The 14560-nt window shown below is 38.4% G+C and overlaps 1 protein-coding gene across 9 annotated transcripts in view; it reads right to left on the minus strand.

The window, feature by feature from the left end:
- Nucleotides 1-14560, minus strand: part of ATP2B2 (ATPase plasma membrane Ca2+ transporting 2) — a 757867-nt gene that overhangs the window by 443199 nt on the left and 300108 nt on the right. For 2 of the 9 annotated variants that reach the window (XM_043518695.1, XM_043518689.1), the window contains exons 1-2: nucleotides 4440-4731; nucleotides 4258-4342 (exon numbers count right to left, since the gene is read on the minus strand). The exons of 1 other annotated variant lie outside the window; for it this stretch is intronic. The gene's annotated coding sequence lies outside the window, so the exon portion shown is untranslated. Of the gene's footprint in view, nucleotides 1-4257; nucleotides 4343-4439; nucleotides 4733-14560 lie in introns of those variants that run through there. 6 more of the 9 variants (XM_043518690.1, XM_038410885.2, XM_038410882.2 and 3 more) reach the window with 6 other exon arrangements.

Below are 14560 nucleotides of genomic sequence, written 5' to 3' on the forward strand. Positions count from 1 at the left end.
TTGCAACTGGTGTTAATTTAGTGATGCTACTAGTGAGAGAGGTAATTAGAGGTAACATGCTCTAGCAGACTGAGCACACAACTGGGAGTTCTAATCCTGACATTGCCACTGACTATCTGTGATACTTTGGACAAGTCACTTACGGGCTGCTCTACACTGGAAACTTACATCAGCACAGCTACGTCTCTCAGAGGTGTGAAAAATCCATACCCCTAAGCGATGTAGCTATGCCAACCTAACCTCTGGTGAAGAAAGCATTCTTCCATTGACCTAGCTACCATCTCTTGGGGATGTGGAGTACCGACGCCACTGGAAGAACCCCTCCCAGTGGCATAGGAAGAATCCACACTGAAGCGCTACAGCAGCACAGCTTCAGCTGTGCCACTAACATTTTCAGTGTCGACATATACAGAGAAATGAAGGATATCTCAGTGTCCCCATCTATGAAATGGAGAAAATTCTTAGCTCCCATTGTGAAATTACAGTTGCCCCAATTGATCCTTTAATGTGCTTTCTCACAACTGCTTCCAGGATTGCTGTTGCAGCCTAGTGATACCACACTTCTGTTCCTTTTCTGGGTAATACACACTTTGAAGAAGGGGACATACTGGTTAGAGAGAAGCTTACTTACTTGAAGTGTGATAAAATAGAACAGTATTTTGCAATTTGGCTACCATTTCTCAAACATGCTGTCTTGGATACCCAGGTGGCCAACCCATATAAATTAGAGTTGTTATCTTATTGACCCACAGTTTCATACTGAAGTTTATTTTATCTTTTCTGATGATGGCACACTTTTGTAACTATCCTTCTATTGCTATTTTAAATTATATATTGCTGTTGTTCATTGACTATCTTTGCAACTATATACCCCATTTCTTTTTCTTCATCTATTAATTTTATAAAACAAAATATAAAAACTGAAATATTACTATTGCTAAAGAACTTTCCCCTTACATCCATATGACTGTTACCAGTCTAATTTTCCAAACAAAATTAGAATTATGTGTACTTATGCATGTTTTGCACCAACTTGCTTTACATAACAAAAACAGTAAAATGCCCATTGTTCATAATTATTGCTATATGTATAAAAATACCAAATGAAATGTATATATGAGTAAGTTATAATAGATAACTTTTAAGTAAGAATAATGTAAAATAAGTAAAACTTAGCCTAACAAAATATCTCAAATAGCTATGTTGAGCAATATGTTATCTATGAGCAAGACACGCACACAGAATCTCACAATATACACCTCTGCATCCCATTTACAGTACAGAGTGCAACTGCTGTTACATTTTAAGGCTTTAGCAAATGGACTCTAAAGTAAGATTTGCTAATTGCTAGCACAATGCTTGGCAAGGAGGTGCTCAAAAGGCAGCACAGATATACTAATCAGACAGACAGATTTCTGTTTCTTGATTAGCAGCCAGACCATGCTGAAGCCTCCATTCAAAGTAGATTTATTGCTACCTTATTGGCTTAAGGAAAAAAAGAATCCTATTAAAAGCACAAAAGATGCTGTCATTAACTTTACCACCAAACTCTGAACTATGATTTAACCAAATCAAGCTAAAATGAGATGTTTTAAAAATAAGTATTTCATTCATATTTTTCTTCTATTCAATTGATGCTTTGTTTTTTTTAATTAATTCAAAAACTAGTCATTTAAATGCTGAATCTTTTTAAACCTGACCAGATAATGTAGGATATTAATGTAACTAACAAACATTTTTCCCATTCTCTAAAAGTAAATCTGAAAAGCACAGCAGTATGAGCTAAGAAAAAGTATGGTGCACATCCTTCCTTGCTTCTGAAAATATTTGCTTTAAAACTTATTAGATATAGCAATACGATAGAGGTAGAGTTGATACACTTCAGTACAAGGTCCTCTTGTAGGGTAAATCAGCTGTCATCCACTCTCAGAGCATTGCTGTAAGCTACATGTAGGTAAATGTATTTAAATGTATTAAGGAATTTAGGTGCAATTTAAATACATAAAAGAAGTAGTTACAAGATCATGTCCTTTGAATATTTTTTTGTGGAATTTGAAATGATTATATCCATACCTACAGAAAGTGCAAGTACAGTAATTTGGAATTATTAATTTAAAGTGAGATCTGAATAAAGTACGAACACATTTCTTTTACTAATTATACAAAAATAAACAATAGAACACGTCATCACACTTTCAGAAAACAAATTACAGGAGGAAATCCAGCATAAAAATCAGTCAAGATTCTACAGCATCTTAAAAGGTGTGCGGAATATTTTAAATGTGGGATGGAGGGAGAAAGAAAATTAACCCTCTGAGACTGTTTCCAAGATACATGGTGAGAAATTTCAAAGAGAAATGCACTTACAAAAGTCACTATGAAAGCACTTAACAGTCTGATGTCCAGCTCAATATTACCATGTTTTCCCTAACCTGTAATTAATGAAAATTTTAAACTGTCCTCAAAAGCTGTCTCAATACTTACCCATAAACCCTTTTAATATGTGCATAAAATATGGGAGATATCAGCCACTGTCCATGTGCAATAGGAAAAAATTGACCTTTCCAGTGGAAATGTAAGTATATTTAACTCTGATGTGCTGGGCCAAAATAAATTCTCTACAGGAATTCAGGGGGAAAAAATAAGTCATGCAGCATTACAAAGTACAATTTTTCCAGAACCCATATTCTAATGCGTTATTTGCAAACTTATTTGTTTTACCAGCACTCCAGGGCAAAGATGAAACACTTTCTTCACAGATAACAATTTCCACCAAAATGAGAAGAATGTGAACAAAGTAAAAGCCGTATGTGATCAAAGGCCTGCTAGATTCCCGAGTCAAGCAGTTCTCGTGAGCAAGGTAAGAGAGCTAGTCATGCAAACAGACGACCTTTCAAAAAATTAAATTCTAGTCAAACACATCTTGCAATATAAGGTATTACGAAGCAGGTCTGTAAGCTTTCTTTCTAGGTAAAAAAGAAAAAAAAAGTTCTTATTTTAAGCACCATTCATCAGTCTCCGACTTCATATTTCCACTATTAACCAAATATTCTAGAAGTGAAGGCACAATTTTTCCACACTGAGCATGTCTGCTATCTTACAAACAGCCTAATCAGTATAATGCCTTTTTCATCCTTTAATATAATCAGTAGATGGATGTAATCAAAAGGATGAACAATCATAAGTCTTGATAAATACACACTCCTTCTTGGGTAAGCATGCATGGGGGAAATGAGGAGTTTCATTATGAAAGAATGAACGATCCTTTTTAGCAACTTCATAACTTACCTTCCAGAAGGTAGAAAAAACACTGTGCTAAGCATCTGCTTCTGACAGTTCAACGGTTCCAAGACCACCTGAAGTAACCATCTCATTAGTCAAAGGTAGCAATGTGCATTTTAAAAGTAACTGGCTAAGCTTGTATAGCACAACTTAAAGTCACTAAATCAAAGGCTGGAGAACAGATTGACTGCTGCCTAGTCCAAGTCAGACAGATGAACTGTCAGTTCCGCAATCAGAGATCAAACAGGCAGAATCTCCCTTTACATAATGGGCAAAGACTCCAGTAATCTTACATGTTTTTGTTAAAGCATTATACTTATGATCTGTATAAAGCTTTTCTAGGCAGTATTCACTAAAGATTTTTTTAATTTTTCTTTAAAAATCTGATCTGTGTATAGAACAACAGCTATTACATCATATCCCACAGAAAGGCTTTTTTCGGGAAACACTATGCCATACCCTAAAAATTACCATGAAATTCCCTACCTTTATATGTAACAGTATACTCTAATCCATCATAATGTAAAGGAGCTATGATTTTTATCTCAACATTTCTCTACTTTTAAAAGTGCACCTTAAAAATTTATGACAAACTGTGAAAAATAAACCCATTTTAGACTTGAATCTTTTCAAATAAAAACTTGCTATATACCTTTGTCTAGCATAAGGTCATACATATTATGGTCATGTTAGTTACATTTATCAGCCAAAAAGTCTCTCTGTACTACTTATGTTTTAGATTATATTCTTTGCACTCTGTTTAAAAAATCACTAACATTTGAATAGCAATAATGATAAAAGCATCCACATGTCTTCTCATTATTAAATAACTGGTTTAAGCAAAATCATTACCACTTTGACTTGAAAAAAAGAAAAAATCTATACTCTATTTTCAACCTTCAAAATCTCATTGGATTATTTCTGCCATGCAGTTTCTGTTTCTTCTTAAATAATATTCTATAGAAGTTGAATTACCTTTCCAGAGATTCATAGGACATGAACTAAAATCTAATGCACCACTCAAACCAAGTCTCCACACCATTTTCTCATCAGCTTCTGCCTCCAAGAAAAAAAGAGAATTGACAAATAAACAAGCACAGAACAGACAGGGGAACGCTCTTATGTTTTATTTTCATGTTGTGGATGTCGCTACTTACTTGGCTAAGATATCATCACAAATCCAAAATGATTTCAATTACACAGCGGAGTAATCACTGTTCGGCATCTGTAAGGGATTGATAAACTGAGCTACATTACAGGAGTCCCTCTGCAGACTGTACCATTCCTGACCAAGCAGGTGGGGGAAGAGAGCTGATATTTCTGTCAGAGCATCTTGCTAGCAGAGTGCAAGCACAGGGTACATGTATTGCCTGCGGTTTAAGATTGCTGAAGAAGGAAGGGGAACAGCAGCTACAGTAAGGGAAGAAAATGTTGCTCTGTAAGGAAAATGGACTGAACCACCATGTTGTTGTTTGTGGTTTTAATACTTCCCTTGGGATAATGACAAAAACGGAAGATGGCAAACTACCAGGAATATGACACTTACTCCGAAACGGGAGAAACCTTCAAGGACAAGGACTGTCAAGTTCTATCACTATCATTTGAGAAGGAGGGGGAAAAGGTTCTGTATGGAGGGGACTAGAGGAGGTGAGGGAAAGCAACAAATTCACTTCATCTTTACAGTGATGAGACACAGGCTGCAGAGCTATTTTCTGAATTTCAGGAATTTCAGAATTTATAGACCAAGTGCTTTCCAATTTAATTTTTTTAATTTAGTGACAAATTCAACAGCCAACAGAATAAACATTTCTGTATTTCAAATTATATTACCTAGAATCATATTTTACCAGTTATAAATATGTTTGCAAGCAAAGGTAAAAAACAAAAACAAGACCAGCACAACACAAATATATACTGTATATTCCTATTATTCCAGAAAAATGTTTTGTGCTTTTGTGTTTATTTCACAGTATTATGCTCTTACACAAATTTAACAGTCAATACAGTATGAGCACATAGCCAGCACTAAATTTAATTTAAATTGATCTCATTAGCATGTATTGTAAAACCAAATAAACATATAGTAGTAATGTTCAGTATTTTTTACCGATTAGGACATAGGAACCCTTTTAATGCTTCATGCTAAAAATATCGGGTTGTTATTACTGAGGAGAACCATCGGGGGGGCACAGTTTTCTTCAAACTGTAGCATCTAACATGTTAACTTTTCACTTTGAGGAATTATTGCATATTGTTTTGAGGCAGCTACTTTCTACGTAGTATTTTTAGAAAGTTACAACTTCATATCTGGAATTAACACATGAATGTACTGGGCTGGAGCTGTGGGAGTATAAACTAGAGTACATACCATGCCATAGCTGTACAATAAGCATTTAAAGCACTTATTGTGAAAAAAATAATCCAACTGCTACAGGACAAAAGGAGAGCCACCTGTTCTTTCAAAACATTACATTTTACATATAACAGCACAGTTCATTACTGTCAACATTTGCCCCAAAGCATATGTACAGTGTAAGCATATTTACAAATGTCTTTTAAACATTCAAAATATTCACATTGTCCTAGCCACTGTATTTTACAAACTACAAGCTCAGATTCTGCATGTGAAGCAACACATTCTATATAGAAACTGACTAAATACAGAGAAAATGCATCTGTTTCTTAAAGCATGTATAAAACATTATGCCTCAAAGTTGAAAGCTTTTGTAGAGTATCTTAAGGACAGCAGTGCTTCGTGACTGCGCTGCCTCTTAGACAAGAGCAGGCAATTACAACTAAGCATACCTCCCTCAGCACTAATAGGAATAGCTGTACTGATGCTCTGTCATCCTTGCTTACATGCTGCTCAGAATATCAATTCAGCCAGTTAAACCAAAAGTCTGCACTGCACTGCACCAAAATGGAAGCTATTAAAAAAAACACACACCCAACCCTGCTAAGATTACTGATCAGAGAATTTTAAACTTTGTTGATCAATGGAAAAAAAAAGGTGAAAGTTAAAATGGGATTGGAACTAATACAGATTTTTCTAAAATGAAGCTGCCATCATCATTGGAAAGCTTCAAGCAATCCATGCATGTCATGGCTTCCTGTGCAGTGACATTGAGTTGCATTCAACACAGTTCTGCACACTCTTTTACTAAGCAAGTCTTTGTTTCTAACTGTGTCTTTAAGGAACTCTGAACCCAGTTTCACATCTGAAATCAAGCTAAACAAAGCAATCATAGCGGAAAAAACTGCTGGTGCTCTCTACTGCTCTGCTAGAGTGCCGGTACTGTATACTGCACATTTTCAGTTATTAGAAGCCAGATTTTTCCACATATCTGAATACAAGTTCTAAATCTATTTTTAAAACCTGGACAACTGATAATATAACTAAAGCCAAAAGATAATAAACAAGGCAGATTAAACAACAAAGTATTTGTTCAAGGTGGGGTTTGGTAGGGAGAAGAGGAGATCAATCAAAGGAAAACTCTAACAAAATTTTAAAACCCTTATTCAAAGCACCTAGCTGTCGCCAACTAGCATATTTGTTCCGATACTGCATATCATTGATGTACTGTACCTATAATGAAACTATTGAGTCAAACCTTTAGAAAATGCTTTCATTCTTTTTGTTGTACAGACTAAACAGGGGGAAAGAAGGAAGGAAGAAAAATAAGTATATATTCAAGAACGAAATATCCTAGCTATTTTTGTATGATGTAAATGAATTACTGAAGAACCATTCCGGGAAAACAAGTTTGCACATAAGTATTCCCAATGCTCATTTAATATAGGGCCTCAAAAGTGCTGTACCAGGTAACATGATGATCAAACTATTAACCTTGTTGCTAGTCTCATCAGTTAGGGGCCTATCTCCCAGTGCTGTGTGCATGTTACCGCCAGTGTTGGTATTACCTTCATTGTAATGCTATGAGTCATCTCGCTGTCACTGGGCAACAAGGGCCAGCTAACATTACTGAGCAGAAATCCCACAAAATGTGCATCCTGGAATAAGAATGGAGCGGCTAGATTCAGAAACTGCGCCATGCACTGTGAGCACACTGCAGTTTTGTGTAGTTATATTTATCTTTCCTTGGAGCTCATAAGTACAAAATCTCAGAGATGCCACAGATCCTCTTATCAGACAAAACAAAGCTGCTGCAAAAAGCCAGCACTACTACAAAATCTGCACCGGGTAGTAGTCTGAATCCTCAAAGAAGAATGAAGTTTTACTTGCTGAAAGACTTAGTACATTATTACACTAGTCAAACCTCCTGATAAACTCCATGCAAAACTGCCTAGCGCAGGGAGTACCTGGTATACATATAGTGCAGATACTATAGTACTTGGGGAGACAACATCATGCGGTTTACACAGAACCGGTCAGTACACCTTTTGTGTCTAACAATTACAGCCCAAAATAACTTATTTGTTCCCAAGAATATACCACATCCACATTGCATATTACTACTACCAACAAAATTCTGGATAACCCAGTCTTTCCTGGAACTAAGAAATCTCAGCTTGTTTTATTGATTTTGAAGGGGTTCAGAGGAATATAGTTTAGCTCCACCCAACAACAACTTAACACCTGAATTCTCTGGAGCGAAGAATGAAATTAACCATATTTTTATATATGTGATCAGCCACTTAAAACCACACCGCATGTAGAAGTATTAAAATGGTAGTTACCTAGAGAAATATTCAGTCAGAACATAGATTAGATAGTATTATTTGTACTACCTTTTGTGATTAAAATTCCAGTTAAGGTGTTGAAAACGTTCTGTACTCAGAGGTGCTGGAACTAGGGGCGCTGGGGATGTGGCAGCACCTCCTGGCTTGAAGTGGTTTCCATTATATACCGGGTTTACAGTTTGGTTCAGTGGCTCTCAGCATCCCCACCTATAAATTGTTGCAGCACCCCTGCTTATACCAGTGGAATCGAGATACTTCTGTCCCAGACCCGTAGCCAATGAGAACACAAAAATCATTCAGCAGTTAATATTTTAAAGACCAAGCCTTGCTTTTGCATACTGTATGGAAATAAATGTTACAAGGTCCAGGCTTTGGGGATTGGGGCATTATTTACAAATATGTTGTACTGATGTACTACCTAGAAATCAAAATGTATTATTTTACCAGTTAAACCTCAGTATTTAGGCAACACTTTGACATAGGACTGAGGGGCAACATTTCTTAGGTGTCCAGAAATTGTATCATTATCTTCTCTTATAAATTCCTATATTCTGGAAATTTTCTCCACTTGAGTCTCTGTATGAAAAGTGATTACTGAAAAGATTTTTAGAAAGCCTACATTTTAAGAGTTTAAATTGCTGTAAGACTGGTCACCCATCAGAGGGACCATAAAATCTTATTATTCAGCAAGGTGTCCTCTGCCTTATTCTCACTGAATAGGGAGTTTTGGCTATGAGATGGCTGAAATCCTGAGCGCTACACTACATAGAGTAGGAAACAAGAGACTTCTCATTTGAGAACAAAGTGGAAAGAAATTCTTTGAAATTAACCTTACAAAAGACCAACTGGCTAAAATAGACATGTGAACGCTTGGGAAGCAAAGATAAAAAGGATGGTAGGATTGTTGAACTAGAAAATACCACTGGCAAAACTCAGGTCATGACTACACTAGTGGTGCTTTATAGATATAGCTATACCGATATCGAAATTCTAGTGAGGACACAGCTTATAGTGGCAGAGTTGCAAGTTTGTCTATTCCACCCGCCCGCTCGCCCCGCCCGCTTGCTCTCTCTCACTCACTCACACATAGTATCAGTAAAAGCACAGTTTTGCTGGTGTAACAGTCTACCTTAGGACTTTCTGCTGGCTCAGCTCTGACAATCAGAGATCACACCCTGATCAACATTACTATGCCAGCCAAGTGTAGTGTAGACATAGCCCAAGTAACTTTGCCCTGGTGAGTCAAACTTCAACTGACTATTTTGAAAATAAGTGCCGAGCATATCCAAGTACTGGAGAACCCAGAAGACAAGACTTCCTCTGGCATAGCACTGTTGGTCAGGAGTTTGAAGACATCCCTGACCAACATAGCTGGGCCAGCAAAAGCCTCTAGTTATTATACCCGCAGTTATTTTAGCAAAACTGAGCTTTTGCCATAAAGCTTGTTTGACTTGGGTTGAGAGAGGTGTGGGGACATAGAGAAATAAACCACTAAAAGCACTGCTTTGCCATTATAAGCTACATCCAAACTTATTTCAGAGTAGCAGCCGTGTTAGTCTGTATTCGCAAAAAAGAAAAGGAGTACTTGTGGCACCTTAGAGACTAACAAATTTATTTGAGCATAAGCTTTCGTGAGCTACTGCTCACTTCATCGGATGCATTCGGTGGAAAATACAGTGGGGAGATTTATATACACACACAGAGAACATGAAACAATGGGTTTTATCATGCACACTGTAAGGAGAGTGAACACTTAAGATGAGCTATTACCAGCAGGAAGGGGGGGGCGGGGAAGGAGGAAAACCTTTTGTGGTCATAATCAAGGTGGGCCATTTCCAGCAGTTAACAAGAACATAAGAGGAACAGTGGGGGATGGGTTGGGGGGAGAAATAACATAGGGAAATAGTTTTACTTTATGTAATCACCCATCCACTCCCAGTCTCTATTCAAGCCTAAATTAATTGTATCCAGTTTGCAAATTAATTCCAATTCAGCAGTCTCTCCTTGGAGTCTGTTTTTGAAGTTTTTTTGTTGAAGGATAGCTACTCTCAGGTCTGTAATCGTGTGACCGGAGAGACTGAAGTGTTTTCCGACTGGTTTTTGAATGTTATAATTCTTGATGTCTGATTTGTGTCCATTTATTCTTTTACGTAGAGACTGTCCAGTTTCACCAATGTACATGGCAGAGGGGCATTGCTGGCACATGATGGTATATATCAAATTGGTAGATGCGCAGGTGAACGAGCCTTTGATAGTGTGGCTGATGTGATTAGGCCCTATGATGGTGTCCCCTGAATAGATATGTGGACAGAGTTGGCAATGGGCTTTGTTGCAAGAATAGGTTCCTGGGTTAGTGGTTCTGATGTGTGGTTGCTGGTGAGTATTTGCTTCAGGTTGGGGGGGTTGGGGGGCTGTCTGTAAGCAAGGACTGGCCTATCCCCCAAGATTTGTGAGAATGATGGGTCGTCCTTCAGGATAGGTTGTAGATCCTTGATGATGTGTTGGAGAGGTTTTAGTTGGGGGCTGAAGGTGATGGCTAGTGGCTTTCTGTTATTTTCTTTGTTGGGCCTGTCCTGTAGTAGGTGACTTCTGGGTACTCTTCTGGCTCTGTCAATCTGTTTCTTCACTTCAGCAGGTGGGTATTGTAGTTGTAAGAATGCATGATAGAGATCTTGTAGGTGTTTGTGTCTGTCTGAAGGGTTGGAGCAAATGCGGTTATATCGTAGAGCTTGGTTGTAGACAATGGATCGTGTGGTATGATCTGGATGAAAGCTAGAGGCATGTAGGTAGGAATAGCGGTCAGTATGTTTCCGATATAGGGTGGTGTTTATATGACCATCGCTTATTAGCACCGTAGTGTCCAGGAAGTGGATCTCTTGTGTGGACTGGTCCAGGCTGAGCTTGATGGTGGGATGGAAATTGTTGAAATCATGGTGGAATTCCTCAAGGGCTTCTTTTCCATGGGTCCAGATGATGAAGATGTCATCAATGTAGCGCAAGTAGAGTAGGGGCATTAGGGGACGAGAGCTGAGGAAGCGTTGTTCTAAGTCAGCCATAAAAATGTTGGCATACTGTGGGGCCATGCAGGTACCCATAGCAGTGCCGTTGATTTGAAGGTATACATTGTCACCAAATGTGAAATAGTTATGGGTGAGGACAAAATCACAAAGTTCAGCCACCAGGTTAGCTGTGACATTATCGGGGATACTGTTCTTGATGGCTTGTAGTCCATCTTTGTGTGGAATGTTGGTGTAGAGGGCTTCTACATCCATAGTGGCCAGGATGGTGTTTTTAGTAAGATCACCAATGGATTGTAGTTTCCTCAGGAAGTCAGTTGTGTCTCGAAGATAGCTGAGAGTGCTGGTAGCGTAGGGCCTGAGGAGGGAGTCTACATAGCCAGACAATCCTGCTGTCAGGGTGCCAATGCATGAGATGATGGGGCGTCCAGGATTTCCAGGTTTATGGATATTGGGTAGCAGATAGAATACCCTAGTTCAGGGTTCCAGGGGTGTACCTGTGCAGATTTGTTCTTGTGCTTTTTCAGGGAGTTTCTAAACTTAGGAGCACTTGGCCGATATAGTATATCAGTATGCCTATTCTGGTAAAGCACTCCTAGCGTAAACATGGCCTGTGTCTACTTTCTTTGAACAATTTTATTCCATGCATGCTGGAGGTTGACATCATGAGCAACTCTCATTTAGGACCCCTTTGAGAACAACAATTTAAGATAAGAAATGTTGGAGCATGATTTTAATACCTCTTGCAGAAACTTGGGACTAAGACATAATTTTCTATGAAGCTATGTGAGAAAAGGAGTAACATCAGAAGGCAACAGCAGACTCCTGATATTTTTCTAATATCAGCCCAGCCTTAATGCAGAATAGCAAATGGGCAGCCTTTCATGTTGTCTCTCTTGATTGAAGACATACATTTCACTCCCTTCTGGCCAGGATAGGTTCAGACTGCACAGTTCCCTGCCTTCTCTGTGTATCTCCCAGAAAAGACAGTCTGCCTAAAGTTAAACAGACCTGCTTGTTTTCTTGTCAGAGACTGATAACGGAGAGATTGCTACAGATATTAAGTTACCACACAACTCTTTCTACACAAGTGTACTTTATTCTTAAGATTAAAAGAATTAGAAAGCACATTAAAAACAATAAAAGAACATGTACACACTAATACATTTGCCTGAGTTCATCCCAACTCCAAAGTGGGCTTTGACAGAAAAAGTCTTTCAACACCCCATCTTCAGGGTTTCCTTGTAGCTACAAGTTCTTCCCAGCTTTAACTCAGCAAAATGAGTTATGAGGCCCAGTTTTATGAAGCCACAGATGGCCAAGTCCTTCCAATCTATCCCTAAGGATTGGAATCCTCTGAGGACCAGAGGTCCTGGATCAGGAAAACCACCCAAATCTGGAGAGTGCATTTTGAACTAGTCTATGTGTTTCTCTCCAGGAAGAAAGGCTACAAAGGTTGCTAATGGAGGAAGTTCATTAGCATCCCTCCTCCTACTAGAGAGGGTACATAGTGCGACATCTACTCATACACAAGTGCCTTTTTTAATACAATGTACCACAAAGGTGTTAACCCTAATTCAATAAATGGTAACTTAATTCAAAAAGACAGGGTGGGATGCATACAAATAAGCATCATCCTAATATGTGAACCTACCAAAACTACTCCCACTTTGGCCATATAACGATCAGCAACCTCAACACTTAATTTAACAAAATCTAATTTCAATGACTGAAATTTAGTTCCTCGTAATCTGAATGGCCTAGGGTACATCTGGATATTTTGAAACACCACTACCCTGACACTCATTCTTTTTAATTAAAAATCCTCTCTATCACCTGAGGCGCAGAAAGATACTGTAGTTTAACACTTAGAAGAAGCCTTAACCAACAAACAAGGACCTAAAGCATAGGTGCTGGAACTAGGGGTGGCTTGAAGTGGTTTCCATCATAAACAGGGTTTACAGTTAGGTTCAATGGCTCTCAGCAACCACACTATACAAATTGTTCCAGCACCTCTGACCGAAAGAGGTTTTATGAAGAATCCTCTGAGAATGAGAACATTTTTGAGATGTGACACCTAGAATATATTGAATACGCTTAGGAATAATCCATTTCTTTCAATGTGTCTTCCATTTTCACTTCTCTGTGTGTCTTTTGCTGAAATAGGAGTAATACTAAATATCTAGTGGCATATTAATCTGTAAATTAATTTACTCAATGTCATATACTGTTGCTACTGGGGCCCTTGGCAGAAGATACTGGCTTACCACTCCACTCTAATTGCACTCTGTTCTAGCTACTGGATAAGTTTGGCATATTTTTTCTATACTCTCTTAATATAATTGTTTTTCTTGGGTAGATGGAGATCCTGGCTCCTGCTGGACTACTCTTAAGATACTGGCATTTCCAATCTCAAGTGAGAATTTCTGTTGTTATTAAAGAAAGGCACAAGCTGCAAAAAGTGGATGTAAATGTAGAGTTCAAACAATCCGAAACTTGCCAACTGATTTGGACTACAGTTATGATTTATCAAATTGTAGATTGTGAAGTGGAGATCTGGGTTACAATTCCAAAGTACATCCTCCTCAAAGTTCAAGGATGTTAGGAACCAGAGTTTTGGTTCAACCCCATCTACTGTCACTAGTGCAAAGTACTGTCAGAAGAACACAAGTGTTTAATGCCCTCTCTTCCGATTGTCAGTTTCTATGTCATATAGTGGAAAATAGTCTCTGAAAATATTGTTCTTGTAAAGTGGATTAAGCTATTTTGGAAAAGGGAACTCTGATTTCTAATAGCATCCACACATTGAGTTATTCTGGAATAGTTCCAAAGTTACTCCATGTGTAGACAAGCCCTGAGATACCTCACATGCTTTCTTTTCAAGTGTGACCAACACCCAAACTGCACCATGCCTCTCACCACTAAAATGCTGCATCCTTTCAATGTTTTCTTAGAAAACCTATACATTGTCCTAGGGACTTATATATTGGAGAGTCATTCTGCATTAATAAACCCAAATGAGTGACAACACCATGCCTGAGTGTAGCCAAGGACAGATTAAGGTAGGATTCATGGACATCAAAGTTTGGATCTAAGTGCACATAGTGGGGCCCCTGCCACCAGAGATGCTTAGAGACTAATGGAAAAGCACAAGTTTGCATCAGCAAGGAGCTAGGAGAACTTTGGCTTGTTGTGGGATGGGGTTCTTTGTTTGGAAAGGTTTCAGAGTAGCAGCCGTGTTAGTCTGTATTCGCAAAAAGAAAAGGAGTACTTGTGGCACCTTAGAGACTAACAAATTTATTAGAGCATAAGCTTTTGTGAGCTACAGCTCACTTTATCGGATGCATTTGGTGAAAAAAACAGAGGAGAGATTTATATACACACACACACAGAGAACATGAAACAATGGGTTTATCATATACACTGTAAGGAGAGTGATCACTTAAGATAAGCCATCACCAGCAGCAGCGGGGGGAAAGGAGGAAAACCTTTCATGGTGACAAGCAAGGTAGGCTAATTCCAGCAGTTAACAAGAATATCAGAGGAACAGTGGGGGGTGG

Source organism: Dermochelys coriacea, chromosome 7 (assembly GCF_009764565.3).
Source record: "Dermochelys coriacea isolate rDerCor1 chromosome 7, rDerCor1.pri.v4, whole genome shotgun sequence".
In the NCBI taxonomy this organism is placed as follows: domain Eukaryota; kingdom Metazoa; phylum Chordata; order Testudines; family Dermochelyidae; genus Dermochelys; species Dermochelys coriacea.